Below are 15682 nucleotides of genomic sequence, written 5' to 3'. Positions count from 1 at the left end.
ACGCCTTATCTCCAACTATGTGCGGAATCACCACGTCAATGTTTTATGCATACAGGAGACCCATTTAGGGATGGGACACAAGCTTCCGGCATTGGTGGGGTGGGGGGTTCATAGGTACGGCTCCTCCTACTCCACATATTCCCGTGGGGTGGCAATTTATATACATAGATCATTGGAGTTTAGATTGCACAGACAGGTAGCGGATAGCGAAGGGCGGTTTATATTGGCGGCTGGTGAGATTGCGGCCTGGTCCGTTTTATTCATAAACACGTATGCTCCAAATTATGATTCTCTCGAGTTCTTTCAGGCATGCTCGGGGCACCTCCGAGCTTTCCAGGGGTATGAAGTGGTTTGGTTGGGGGCCTTTAATTTAGCTCTCTCAGCTACACTGGACAGGTCTGCCACGGTCTTTAGGCCACTTACACGAGCCGATCAGAAATGGCACTCCATAGCAACAGACTACTCTCTGTTTGATATTTGGCATTGGCTTCACCCTGACGTGCGGGAATTCACTTACCATTCCAGTGTACACGGGAGCTCCTCTAGAATAGACTATATCCACCTGTCCCTAGACCCTTCACGTGCGGCTGAAGGTGCAGCGATTCTTCCTTGCCCATTGTTGGACCACTCCCCAGTGCTGGTAAAGTTCAAAGGCCCGTCATCCCCTTCTGGGCAACTCCGATGGAGGTTCCAGGCTCACGCCCTGGAGGATGGCGCTTTTCGTGAAGATTTGCGCTGGACCATTGCAGAATTCTTCCAGCAGAATGTGGGATCAGTATCCAGCCTCTGTGTCATATGGGAGACTTTTAAGGTCTATTTACGGGGATGATGCATGTCCCAGGAGGGGGCGGGGGGTCCTGAAGAGCATTCGTGGAGCAATCGGCCGCATGGAAAAAGACATTAAAAGTTTGGAACTCCTTCAAGAAAAATCGAATTCCCCCTCACTCCAGGCTGAATTGTCGGCAAAAAGGCGAGAAATCTGTTCATTAATGGACAGTGAGGAGAGATTCTTGGGTGATCCGGTGCTAGCGGCGAGATATGGGGAGGGAGATCGCCCAAGTAGAACCCTCGCCTGGGCTATAAGGCAGGAGAACCATCTGGAACCTATACTAGAAGTAGAATCCTCTGAGGGTGAGGATCCCATCCCTTCACTCCCATCGCAGTGTGACTATTCGGTCATGTGTATCCATTGTCTCCCTCTACGCGGATGACATGTTGTTATATATAAATCAGCCTTGGACTAATTTACAGCCTGTTATGGATGAAATATTCGCTTTTGGTACCATCTCCAGTCTACAAATTAATCGGTCCAAATCCAAAGTCCTTCCACTCACAGATGGGGTCCTACCACAAGATGTTGGGGGGGCTTTTGCCTGGTGCCCTCAGGGAATTCGGTATCTGGGTGTCAGGGTGTCTACTTCCCCTGCTGATCTCCTGGCAGAGAATTACACCGTTGTCCTGCACCATCTGGAGCATAGGGTAGATACCTGGATACGTCTCCCCCTGTCCCAGGCGGCTCGCATCTCACTATCTAAAATGGTCATCCTGCTGAAACTACTTTATATTTTTAATAACGTCCCGGTATGGCCCCCCACGTCCTTCTGAAAGCGTGTACGGGCACTATTGACCAAACTAATCTGGGCGGGAAAGCGTCCCTGTATATCCCTACACACATTGTGCTGTTCATATGCGCTGGTGGGCTGGAAGTCCCCAATCTTTTTCTCTATTATCTTATAGCCAAGATCCAGTACTCAATTTGGTGGTGGTCCCCCACGAATAACTGTCCCCATTCTCAACTTGAGAGAGCAATCACTCAGACTGACGACCTGAGGGGCCTCCTTTGGGCCACTCGTGAACATCATGTGAGGACAAAGGTTCAACTCTTGGAGGTCACGTTGAAGGCGTGGTATCAGTTGGCAAACTGGGCGGGGTTGGGACCATGGTACTCCCCTATGATGGCCATATTCAGGGTCCGTGGGATTCCCCTTTCATTTGAGCACATTTTTATTCAGCATTTTCAGGCCCTGCAGTTCCACACGCTAGGGGATATTGCGCCACATGGCAAATTTATAACCTGGGAGTAATTTAAGTCTAGGTAAGACTGGTCTCCGATTACTATGTTATTGTACTTCCGCCTCCGAGAAGTGTTGAGATTGAGATGGCCCCATTTTCCTATGGCCCCTGCAACTTCCCAAATTTACGTTACAAACCCGATATCCACTAACAGAGTGGTTTCTCGCTTGTACGTTTTGGCTCGATCGTTGGTGTCCACCCCAGCATCCCAGTATAAGGCTAAATGGGAAGGCAATCTAGCATGTTCTCTATCAGAGGCACAGTGGGGCTTTGTACTCACTCAGTCCAAATCTATCTCCACCAATAACAGGCATTGCTTAACCCATTATAAGTTCCTATATCAGGTGTATTATTCCCCCTGTCGCTGCATAAACTATTCCCACACAGGTCCCCGAACTGCAGGAGATGTCAACAGGTCCAAGCGGACTTCTTCAATGTGGCTTGGCTTTGCCCTCATATTCAAATTTTCTGGACGGCCGTAGCGGGGGTTATGGAGAAGTTGGTAGATGTTTCAACCCCTTTCACCCCTGAAACTTGGTTGTTGGCGCTAGTAGACATGCAGTCTGGCGGTGATAAACGTTTGCTTGGCATGGCCTCGGTGGCCGCAAGATCTCTGGTGGCACGCTCGTGGGGGTCCGCCACAGCCCCCACCTTACAACAATGGGTGAATTACCTGTCGATGTGCGAACTGAGAGAGACAAAGTATAATCAGACGCTCCCTCTTAATCATAGGCCCAGAAACTATTGGATGGCTTTTAGGAGCTATGTATCGGATGAACAGAACTGTGTAAGCACCTCCTCGCTCCGGGGAGCTCTGGAGAATGCTCTGACATTGCTTTAAAGGGACGTGACTTCTGTGGTAGAGCATTTATTGGGGTGTTTTTTTCTTCTGTGTGGTATTGCCCGGGGGTTATGTTCTTTACTGTATATTGTACAAATTAATTTTTCTTTTTGTTGGACTTGCAACTGTGACATAAACACACTGATGCTTCATGGTGATATGTACGCACGACTCAGGGGACAGGGGGTGGGTTGGGGTTGTTATGCCCCATAAGGGGACTGTGTTGATTCACATGGTTTTTGTATTGTAAAAGTCAATAAAAAACAGTTTAAATGAAAAAAAATTTAAAAAGGAGAGAGAGCAGTAGGTCTCCATGCATGTAAAGTACCCTGCTGACGTAAACCTGAGAAGAGACAGAGCGATCATGGGACGCAGAAGCAGTGAAATCAAAACTTACTGTTGGGTAAATGAACAAACGCTGAACTGTCAGTGTACTGACAAGCTGGAGAGAAGAAGAATCGGTGTTGACGTGACCCTGGAAGAGTCAGGGTGGGTAGTGAACCTGTGCAACAATCCCTAGACCATCAGAGAGATGCTGCAACTGAGGACGTGGCTCCCTGTTGATATAGCGAAGAGAATAGTAGAAGTGTGAGGACCGCAGGCGAGGGACACAGAGAACGCCGGTTTGCAAGCACAGCTAAGAACTGGAACTGCGGCCGGACCTGTAAGAGTCCCTGGGCCATTTCTGAAGAAGAGAGAAGGTAACTGGGGAGACACAGGAAGAATAACGAGGAAAGTAACATGGAATAAAGAACTCGTCCCAGTACCAAAGAAGATTTACTATGTGTGAACTGTGATTAAATAAGTGTAACGCTCAGTGAAGGAGAATTGGATACAAAAGAATTACCATGGACAAAGATGAAGAGTGATGGTTTATGGAAAGGAACTAGAGTATTCCCTGGAGGGGAGGAACATAGAAATATAATACATTTACCAAATGTGATCTTTGATAAAATGAAGAAGGAAAGAAAAACGTTCCCAGAGAGGCAACCGCTTGAAAAAGAGAGAAACCTTAGAAATATGAATACAAGAGAGAGAGAGAGACCGAGATCCTCAAAGAAGGGGACAACCTATGGAACTCATTCCTATCTGGGGAAGAAAGGAAAGCCTGTGAGATACCCAAAGCAAAAGGGTGTGAAATAAAGAAAAGAGAATATCAAAAGTTAAAAGCATACTTAGCCTATACAACCCAACAAGTAAAGATTTGTCTAAAGTGGGATATACACTGTCTACTGTTGGAACTGATGAAAAGAAGTCACAAGAAAAGAGTATATAGCAAGAGAACCAGTGCAGAAAGCATGAAGCAGGAGAAGGGAGTCCTTCTCCGGCCTTTATTTTGTTAAGATAACTGATAGGGTCAGATAGTAATAGTTTTAGAAGGTAGACCGCTTCTTTTTGGACATTGAAAAACAGATGACTGATGAGCACCTTACGTATTCTTTAGGTAGGGAACACCCCATAGCCAGAGGGATAGATAGGCCTTTCTATTATTTAATAAAGTTGCCTAAAATGTCTTTAAAGAGTCTGCGTCCTTTTTTTGACCCGTCTCAATGGATTTGATGGATAGGTTTGAAGAGTCATCACTGGCTAGATCAATTTGATGTATTGGATGTGTGGACTTGATGTATTGGATAGGTGGGTTGATGGATGTGTTGGATGGATGGTGGATGGATTTGATGGAAGCATGGATGGAATTGATGGTTGCATGAATGGGTGTGGTGGGTGCATGGAAGCATTTGGTTTGAGTGGATGGATTTGATTTATTGGTGGATGGATTTGATTTATTGTGTGGATGGATCATTAAATAGGTGGGTTTCATGGATGGGCTTGATGTATGTATGTATGGAGTGGATGGATGGATGGATGGGTTTGAATGCTTGATGGATGGATGGATGGATGGGATTGATAGATAATTGGGATCGATGGATGGATAACTACAAAAGATTGACCTTGCAGACTCCTCCCCCTTACATCCTGAGACAATTCGCTAACTTTTCCTCTGTAGATTTATATGGAATTCCTACAACCAGGTAGTAGAGCTTGCAGGCACTGTTGGTTCTGTGAGACTGCCATTCCTCAATTCCCTTTAGGAGGCAGAGTGTATGTGGTGGCAATGTGGCTTGCCCTGCCCTGCCCTGCCTGGGGATGTTTTGCAAGTGACAGAGAGATCCCTTCCATACAACCCCTGGTCCCTTCATTTGTTAACTTTGGGAGAATACCACCTCCCTTCGATACCCTACTGGAAGTCCGTGGAGCATGACGGGGAACTTAATCACATCTGCCAGCCTGCTGACTCTGCACACCACCCCTGCCGTCCTAGCCACCTTTCTGCTGGAAAAACTGGGCAACATGTAGATAACAATCTCCTGACATATCTCCTTGGCTGCTGTAGGAATGGTTGGCTGGCTTCCCTGGAGGCCTGTTCACCTTTTCATTGGTGGTTAGCTGTGTTGTAATTTTCTTTTTCTTTGGTAAAAAAAACCCTTATTTGCCCACTCTGCACACCCTCAGGTGCTAATTGCCATACCTCAGATGCTAATTGGCGGCAGAGGTGGGCCATTACAACTTGGTACGCCCAGCTCCCCCATGGTTGTCACTATGGCTTATTTACTTACGTTTGATGTTTTTTTATGTTCTATGTATTGAATACAGTATTATATCAAGCTATTCCTTGTCATCCTCCGTTCCTTCCCTGATGTGTGTGATTGTTTTTTCATAACCTTTGCACCTTACAATGATGGTGGTCCTACCATTCTTTTAGCCTTTGCAGTACAGTGAAAAAAGGATGTAACTGAGGTTTGGCGGCACCGGCTGCTCTGTATGCGTATACGTAACAGGAAAGTAATTCTTGATGCTTTATATCATGAAAGAGTAGAGTCGGAGCCACACTGACAATGCTGGTGGCTTTCAAATAATTTCCAAGCTTAGTCTGTAATATGTCAAGAACATGGAGTAGGATGCCCTGCCTTCATATGCCTCAAGAAACCGACACCGATGTCTGCACCATTACTTTATATTTGTCATGACCTTGACCCCGGACCCTCACTGGCAAGTCAGCCTCCCAGCTAAGGCCAGGTTCCGGGCCTCCATTTTGGCCTCAAAGCTGTTCGCAAAATTATATGCAGTACCCTTTGGGAACACTACACACAATTAAGACTGCAAGGGGCAGCACATATTCACCTTTGGTACAAGCCTGTACTACACAGAAAGAGTGGTAGCAATGGCTGAGCAGCCAGACTTATCTCAAGAGTAAGTGAGCAGTATCAAATGGTTACACAAAGGACAGCAATTACTTTGATTCAGGCAAACACTGACTCAAGGTTTCCAAGTAAAAGAATATATATATATTTATTTACTCAACAGTTATATAACATTTCACTAAAGTAAAGCAGTCTTAAAAATCACACTCTTAATACACCACACCACTCCCAATAAGTACCAGACAAGTTAAGCTCAAAAAACGAAGTGGGAGCAAAATGGCACTCCGGCTATTTGAAACAGAGGGAAAGACAAAGTTAGGTAGACATTGAACCATACCAACAGCTAAGAACTCAGGGAATTGAGCAAGAGGAACTACAGTGATAGAATCAGGTTGAAAAGGCTTACGGCCAAAGTCAATAGGACAAAAGTCTTTTGCTCAAGATCACACAGTTCAGGGTAGTTCGCGATAAAGTTCGTGCCACGAGTTCCGGACAAAGTTGGTCAGCAGAAAAGTTAGTGTTAAAAGAAGAGAAGGACAAGCCCTCGGATTGGAGAAAGATTTCACACACTTTCACCGCAGCTGAACGGAACGAACAACCGGATTTGCACAGTACCTTAAAATGTAGAGGGACCTGTAGCTGAGGCGGACGTTCCTGGCAGTTCCTGCAGGCTCACGGTTCCTGAAGCGACTGTCGGACTGACGAGAAGTAGGAAGACTGGAGGGTCCCGCACTACTCAGGGAAGAAATCAGCAGCAGAGCAAAGCAACGTAAAAAGAAAAGGTGCGCTCCTTAAAACCCAAGCAGGGTCCAACCTTCCTGGCTATCCCACTGTAGCTCTGTACAGCGAATTCAACCAGAGGAGGGGTCCTGGCTTGAAGTTTGGGTCAACTGGTTGGTCCCACAAGCTCAAGGGAAGAAGATTCCTGGAGGATCCTCTCGTGTCGTTGGAGTTGAAGATTCAGACCTGCAGCAGAGCTTCACCGGGCGGTTCAGTAGTCGTAGGGGACCTCTTCCATCAGCTCCTCGTCGGTTCTTTCGTTCCAGTGGTGACTTTGCCTTTCCAGTCCCAGAGACCTGCTTTTTATGCAGTTTTCCCCATTAACACAGCAGGGTGTCTGTCCTGGCAAGGACAGTCACCTAGCCAATCAAACAGGAGTGTGACTTGGGTTGCCAAGGGAACCCATGGCAGGGGTCCTAAGACCCCTCCCTCACATCCTGCCTACACAGACTTTTAGCCGCCTTAAGGAGGGCTTCTGTGCAGAAGCCTGCGAAAAGACGGCGCACAAAAGAACCGAACCTCGTTTGGCGCGCAGAGTAAAAAGCAAAAAAGACTTTAGCAAAAAGAAATAGCGAATAAACCCAGCCGGAGCAATATTAAAATCAATAAGGTCAAGCAGGTTTAAGTTCGAGGCTACAAGATAGCCTAAAACAAAACCAGGGTTATTTAAGATAAAAAATAGGGTAGTTACCACTGCCACCAGCCAAGTCTTGATGAAAAGGGAGCGAAACAGTGCTCCAAGAGAAACAGACAAAAAGGGATCATTATTAGCCCTTTTCCAATACTCCATGTAAAATGGGGTGTACTGGGTCTTTGGTTAAAGAGACTAAATAAAGTTAATGGCAACTTTATCTTTTCTGGGGCACAGTAGTCAGCCCCAGAAAATGGAGTCAGAGGTGGGAAGTCTAAAAGACAACCCTGTGTCACTGCACTGAAGGTGCTGTGTAACACACAGTAAAAATTAGGCCCATGGAGTAGGTGAGGCTCCATAGCCCAAGATCACACAAATGGTAAAAACACACACAGCAAAACACTTATAAGAGTGGGAAAAAAGGCTCACACTCTTACCAGGTGAAAAAAATAAATCCTAGAAATACAGCCAAGCTGCTGAGGGACTCAGTAGGTAAGGGAAATTAGCCATTCTGGAGAATTCTCCCTAACAACCTCATCCAAGACTCTCTTGGAGTCAGTCCTGGCGCCTTTGGAGCCAGGCTCATAATCATTATGGAGACCACCATTAGGATGGGACTATTTCCATGGGATTAATTTATCAGGGACTTCAGCTAACATGAAGACACATAGCTCAGGTGGCAAGAACTGAGCTAAGCGGTATAGTGTTTAGGGTGTGGCTGGGCCTGGAACTAATTAATCTGGACTAATTTACCTGAGACTATTTAAACCACACCCAAACAGCAGAGCATGCATCGCGTTATTCTGCTGTTCTCCAGCATGGAGTCTGGCATGGATTCTCATGCTCATAAATATTCCCCGCCGTCAGGCTGGGAATCCTGAGTAAAGAAAAAATCAGTATCAGTTTTGTTTCTGATATGTCTTTCTTAATAGTAACCAATCACTGGTCTCTGGGTCATACTGCCCCCAGCCAATGACTGCCCTCTCCCTAAGCCCCGCCCCTGGCAGCCATCCTCAGATTTATACTGCACGTTCAAGTGTTGGGAGTCCTCGTGCTATAGCTCTCGAACTTTTACTGCGTTTGCGCTTTTTCAAAGAGAGTTCTCATTTTTCGGTTTAATCGAGCCTCAGGCTGCACCGTTTCTACTTCCGATCAACGGGGACCCGTTTTGGATTTATCTACGCCCCTCAAGGGTGAAGTTTTCGTCGAGTTACGCTTCTTGAAGGATTCCAGAAGTTTCTGAGGCCTACCTCGCGGACGAGAAGAACATGGACCAGGAGAAGGGAAGCTCGATTCCCGGCAAACTGTTTAAGATCTGCTCTGGATGCAACCTACAAAATGTGGTCAAGGAGGACGAGCATTTGAAATGCCTTTATTGCCTCCACAAGGACAAAAACGCACGTGGAGAAGGACTGTGCGTTTTGCATGAACATGTCGGATCGGACCATGAGGGATCATCGGACCCGTCTTTCCAACTGGCTGGAAGGCAAGAGCCCAGCAGGTGAGAAGAAGAAGAAGTCTAAGCGGTCTTCTAAGTCCTGTGAGGGCGCCCTGGAGACGGGGGCCCAACAGAAGGCAAAGCACCGCGAGTCCGCGGGCACCGGGAGCGCTGAACGGTTGTAACGCTCACCTGATTCTCGCAGAGGCGCCGGTCTTGACTGGGCGACTACCGTATCTTCAAAGGTGATGTGCAGCACCCGGTTGGCTCTTTGGGCTGGACCTCTGTGCCCTGTATGCCTGACGTGCAGAGTAAGATGTCTGCAGATAGAAAATACGGGGTTAATGAACTGGGGTTATTGGGGTGTTCCTATCTCTTTCCTCTTCTCCTCTCCTGTAGACCCCCACAGGTTAACGCTCTCACCTTAGGTAAGTGAATGCCGAGCTCTCCATCTGCCTCGGGGCAGGGTGCTGTAACCAGTTTCTTCACTGGATAGGTAGCGCAGGCCTCTTGACTTCAGAGGACTGCTGTCCGTCGTTTACTGCACGAACGGTAAGTTTCGAGTAACTCAAATGTCTTTAAAGTCTTTAATAATGATGTCTCTTGTTTTGCAGGGTTCCGGCGATGGCGGATGACGGGCTGAAGTGAGTTGAAGATGGAGCCCATGTGATGAATAGAAGCGCCTGGAAGCACGTAAGTAAGCGCTTGTTGCCAGCTTCACGATGCGCTCTAACTGTCTTTTTATTTTGCAGGTACAAGTTCGGAGCGGCTGCAGGGTGCCGGGATACCCACTGGGTTAGATGTGGAAAGGAGTAATGGCACGTGAGTATTAAAGTTCCCCAATGTCTTTAAACGCACCTTGTTTTGTCTTTCAGATGCGGGATGCAGCGCCGACGGCCTCCAGAGCGTGCAAAGAGTTGGTAAGCTTTTGTCTTTCAGATGCCGGAATGCAGTGTGAAGACCTCCGGAGCGCACGAAGAGTAGGTAAGCCTTTGCCTTTCAGATGCCGGAATGCTAACCTGTTCTTTCTTGTCTTTATAGGTGTTGCTGAAGACTGGATTCAGGATGGTAAGCCTTTTTCCTTAGGCCCAGGACTGGATGCAGAAGACACGATGAGCGTTCTGCTGCAGAGGGTGCAGAATAACGCAAAGCAAGATTCATCCACCGGGTGTGGTTTAAATAGCCTCCTGTAGTGCTTAGGTGTCTCCTTCCACAGCCACGCCTAAGTAAGAAAAGAGTTCCTGGTAAGAAAAGAGTTCCTGCCTTCCAGAAGAGTTCCAGTGTTCTGAATCTAGGGAGTGGCTCCAGCCCCACCCAACAGGAAAAGTAGTTCCAAACAGAAGAGGATCAGAGGCTCAACTGGCAGGCAAGTAAGCAGCATGGTCTGCTGCAGGTAAGTCCACCCAAGCATTATGAGCCCGGCGCTTCCAGCGCTGGGACTGGGCATATTTATGAGCCTGGTGCCACTGGCGCCAGGACTGGGTCCAAAAGGTCCCAATTGGGACTGGTTGGCACTCGGAACCTGGGTTATGGATCTGCTTCCAAGGGAGTTGGGAAAACCCTGACCTTTTGGAAGCAGAGATCATGACAGTACCCCCCCTCAAGGCCCCTCCCAAACCGGGCTTCTCCCGGGGTTTTGGCTTGTCAGGAAATGTTCGGTGAAATCTTTTTATTAGGCGAGGAGCATGGACATATTCAGCAGGTTCCCAGGATCTCTCTTGGGGGCCGTAGCCTTTCCAGTCAATTAGGTAGAATAGTTTAGATTTGGAGATCTTGGAGTCCAGAATGCTTTTGACTTCAAACTCGAGTTCTCCATCAACTAGGATAGGTTTTGGAGATTTGGTTAGTCGGGTTTGAGGTTGCACGGGTTTTAATAGAGAGACGTGGAAGACCGGATGTATCTTCATGTGCGGGGGCAAGTCCAACTTGACCGCTACTGGGTTTACTATGGTAGTGATGGAATAGGGACCAAGGTATCTTGGGTTGAATGTGCGTGGCCCTTTTAGAGATAGATATTTGGTGGATAACCAGACTTGATCCCCTACTTGATAGTGAGGGGCTTCCTTCCGATGTTGATCTGCTCCTTTCTTGTATTGTTCTTTAGCCCTTTGAAGGTGAGAAACAGCTTCCTTAAAGGCTTGGGTGATTGTAGAATGCAGGTAGTCTACTGCTGGTGTTTCAAGATCTTGGAGGGGATCCAACTCCGAGGTTCGAGGGTGACTGCCGTACAAAAGAAAAAACGGGGTTTTCCCAGTTCCCGAATGGACAGAGTTATTGTAGGCATACTCGGCTATCCAAAGGATATCTTTCCAAGTTTTTTCAGTTTGTTGCAGCATGCAGCGTAAATACTGTTCCAGAGTTTGATTGGTCCTCTCGGTTTGTCCGTCGGTCTGAGGGTGGTGACTGGTCGATAGTCTCACATCAATTTGAGCCGACCGACAGCAACTTCGCCAAAAATGAGAAATAAATTGACTACCTCGATCCGAAATTAGAACCGAAGGAAAACCGTGCAGTCGGACGATGTTTTCGAGAAATTCTCGGGCCAGAGTTGCTGCTGTTGGCAAGCCTTTGAGCGAAATGAAATGCGCCATCTTGGAGAATAAGTCCACGATTACTAGAATCGTATTGTATCCGGAGCATGGAGGTAGATCGGTGATGAAGTCCATAGAAAGCGTATGCCAAGGGCGAGGTGGGATGTCAATGGGGCGTAAGAGGCCTGCTGGTCTTTCCTTTTGACTCTTGTTTTGGGCGCATACTCCACAGGAAATTATAAAGTCTCTGATATCTTTTTTCCAAGACGGCCACCAGAAGTAGCGCTTGATCTTTTCTGAGGTCTTGGCTATACCGGGATGACCTTCTATTAAAGAGTCGTGATAACAAGAGATTACTTTTTTCTGTAAATCTGTGCTGGGTAGGTATAATCGTTCTTGGAAATACAATAAGTTGTCCTTTACTGCAAAGTCCTTTCCCTGCAGATGCCAATTCTGTATGTCTGCTGGAGTTACAAGTTGCCTGGCTTTATCCTTAACTTCCTCTATGGATTCTGTGGCGATTACACCCAGAATTCTTTGTTCGGGAATGATTGGTACAGGTTTAGGGTTGATCAAGTGTTCTTCCACTCCTATCCGAGAAAGGGCATCGGCTTTACCGTTCTTTGTACCAGGTCGATAGGTAATTATGAAGTCAAACTCGGCAAAGAATAATGCCCAACGGAGTTGTCTAGAGGATTGGGCTTTTGCGGTTTTCAAATATTGCAGGTTTCGGTGATCCGTAATCACAGTAACGGTATGTCGGGCCCCCAGCAGATAATGCCGCCAAGCCTTAAAGGCAGACTTGATAGCCAGAAGTTCCTTGTCAGTAATCGTGTAATTGACTTCAGGAGGCGAGAATTTGCGGGACCAAAATGCCACGGGATGCAACTGGTTGGTTACCGGGTCCTTTTGTGATAGAACTGCCCCCATGGCAAGGCTTGAAGCATCAGTTTCCACGATGTAGGGGAGTTCGGGGCGAGGGTGTTTTAAGATTGGTGCAGAGATAAATTTAGTCTTCAAATCCTGGAAAGCTTGTTCCGCCTCGGTAGACCATTCAAAACGTTTGTTTTTCTTTAACAAGGCAGTGATGGGCTGGACTATTCGAGAGAACTCGGGGATAAACCTGCGGTAAAAGTTAGCGAAGCCTAACATGCTTTGCACACCTTTTACGGAGGATGGTGATGGCCATTTGAGAACTGCATCGACCTTCTTTGAATCCATACGCACTCCGCCAGGTGATAATATGAATCCCAAGAATTCAACTTCAGTCACGTTGAAAACACATTTTTCCAACTTAGCGAAAAGTTTGTGTTGACGCAATCTTTCGAGGACCATTTTCACGTGTTTCCGATGTTCAGATTCCGATGAAGAATAAACGAGAATGTCGTCGATGTAAACAACAACACACACATCTATGAGCTCTCTGAGGACATCGTTCATAAAATATTGAAAGGCGGCCGGGGCATTGCAAAGTCCGAAGGGCATGACCTGATATTCAAATAGCCCATACTTGGTGCGGAAGGCCGTCTTCCATTCATCGCCCTCTTTTACTTGTACCAAGTGGTAAGCTCCTCTAAGATCCAGCTTTGTATATATGCATGCTTTTCTGACTTGGTCCAGGAGTTCAGGGATCAAAGGTAACGGATATCTATTCTTAACGGTGATCTGGTTCAGGGAGCGATAATCGATACAAGTTCTAAGGTCTCCTTCCTTTTTTGGAACGAAGAACAAAGCTGAAGAGGCAGGGGACTTGGAAGGACGAATAAACCCATTTGCCAGGTATTGATCCAGGTATTGTCGAAGGTGAAGGTTCTCAGGCTCGGTGAGGGCATAAATTCTACTACAAGGAGGAGTAGATCCAGGTATCAGGTCTATCTGGCAGTCATAAGACCTATGAGGAGGTAGAGAGTTAGCCTGCTCCTTCCGGAAAACATCTTGGTATTCTAGGTATTCGGGAGGTAACTGGGGAGTCTCTGAAGAAATTGCTGCCAGTGCAACACCAGGTGGAGGGTGACAAGTAGAGAGACATTCTGGAAACTGGACCGTTCTTGCTCGCCAATCGATCAGAGGATTGTGTTTCTCTAACCAAGGTATCCCTAGAATAATCTGGAACTGAGGGGCCTTGATCACATCGAACACGATCTTCTCATGGTGTCCATCTTGACTTACTAGCGTCACCTCTTGAGTGGTATGCGTTACTGGCCCGGAGGCTATCTCCGTACCATCCACCGTAGTAATGACGTCCTTTACAGCCTTGGGACAAAGAGTTAGATTCATCCTCAAAACCATTTCATGATCCACATAATTGCCGATGGCACCGCTGTCGACGTAAGCTTCAATTGCATGTAATCGATCCGGATTATCAGGACTAATGAGGACCATAGGTATCACGAAATGCGAGGTCACGGAACTGGTTTTCACGCTCGGCAAGAGGACCTCTATTCTTGTCGGGCGAGGTCGTTTCCCTGCTCAGAGTTTGTAACTTTGGTAACTGCAGCTCCTACTGCCTTCTTGGCAGGTTTCACCGGACAGTCTCGAAGAAAGTGCCCTGAGTTTCCGCAATATAGGCATAATTGAAACTGTTTTCTCCTCGCCCGCTCCCTTTGTGTTAGAGGACCTTTCAGACCCCCTATTTGCATGGGTTCCCCGGAGTCTACTCCTTTGGAAGGAGTTGGCGGTTTGGAAAATACTCGAGCATCAAACTTGGAACGATCGGCCTTCCTGTTCTGCAGTCTGTGATCTATTTGAACGACCAAGTCTATATAATCCGAACAGTCTTGTGGGGGATTCACTACTTGGGCTAAAACGTCTTTGAGCTCTCCACGTAGACCTCTATAAAACAGCGTAATCCTTTTGTCCTCAGGCCATTGAGTTTCCACTATTAGTCTATTGAAAGATGCAATATAAGCCAAAAGGTCTTGATTACCCTGTCGCAACGAAAGAAGCTCATTGTCCAAGGCCTGCCCCTGTGCATGTCTTGCGAACAGTTTTTCCATACTAAGCTGAAAGGCTTGAAAATCATGGAGAACCGGATCATCTTGATTAACTAGAGGGATCGACCAGTCTGCCGCATTGCCACTAAGGTACGAAAGTACAAAAGCTACTTTAGCTTGATCAGTTGGAAAGGCTGCTGGCCGGCATAAGAAGTGCAACCGGCACTGATTGATAAATACCGCAAACCTCTTTGGGTCACCAGAAAATCGTTCGGGCGGAGCCAGAGGTACATTCCCAGGTAGGTTGATCTGCACTGGATTCATAGAGGATGTTGAAGGAAGATTTGCCCCTGATGCGGGTAGCGGGGTCTGTCCGGCTTGTGACTGTACAATTGTCTAGCAAGATCATCTGTTCTCTCCTTGGAAATAATTAGTTCCCTTCTTAGAGCGTTCGTTTCCTGACGAGCTGCATGCACTTCTGCCCTTAGTTCCCCAAGTAACCGGGCTAGGTGGTCAGTATCCGAGGTTTCCATAGCGCCTGGGCGAGAGTTTTGCGGTAGGGTTTGCGTTCTGTAACGCTCACCTGATTCTCGCAGAGGCGCCGGTCTTGACTGGGCGACTACCGTATCTTCAAAGGTGATGTGCAGCACCCGGTTGGCTCTTTGGGCTGGACCTCTGTGCCCTGTATGCCTGACGTGCAGAGTAAGATGTCTGCAGATAGAAAATACGGGGTTAATGAACTGGGGTTATTGGGGTGTTCCTATCTCTTTCCTCTTCTCCTCTCCTGTAGACCCCCACAGGTTAACGCTCTCACCTTAGGTAAGTGAATGCCGAGCTCTCCATCTGCCTCGGGGCAGGGTGCTGTAACCAGTTTCTTCACTGGATAGGTAGCGCAGGCCTCTTGACTTCAGAGGACTGCTGTCCGTCGTTTACTGCACGAACGGTAAGTTTCGAGTAACTCAAATGTCTTTAAAGTCTTTAATAATGATGTCTCTTGTTTTGCAGGGTTCCGGCGATGGCGGATGACGGGCTGAAGTGAGTTGAAGATGGAGCCCATGTGATGAATAGAAGCGCCTGGAAGCACGTAAGTAAGCGCTTGTTGCCAGCTTCACGATGCGCTCTAACTGTCTTTTTATTTTGCAGGTACAAGTTCGGAGCGGCTGCAGGGTGCCGGGATACCCACTGGGTTAGATGTGGAAAGGAGTAATGGCACGTGAGTATTAAAGTTCCCCAATGTCTTTAAACGCACCTTGTT

The 15682-nt window shown here is 47.2% G+C and overlaps 1 protein-coding gene across 9 annotated transcripts in view; it reads left to right on the top strand.

Annotated features, from left to right (window-relative positions):
* Positions 1–15682, top strand: part of NUB1 (negative regulator of ubiquitin like proteins 1) — a 1721658-nt gene that overhangs the window by 1576944 nt on the left and 129032 nt on the right. The window lies entirely within an intron of this gene.

The sequence above is a fragment of the Ambystoma mexicanum genome, chromosome 2q (genome assembly GCF_040938575.1).
Source record: "Ambystoma mexicanum isolate Mex_15411 chromosome 2q, UKY_AmexF1_1, whole genome shotgun sequence".
Classification (NCBI taxonomy): domain Eukaryota; kingdom Metazoa; phylum Chordata; class Amphibia; order Caudata; family Ambystomatidae; genus Ambystoma; species Ambystoma mexicanum.
The sequence above is the reverse complement of the archived record's forward strand: the minus strand, read 5'-3'. Positions and strand labels throughout refer to the sequence as shown.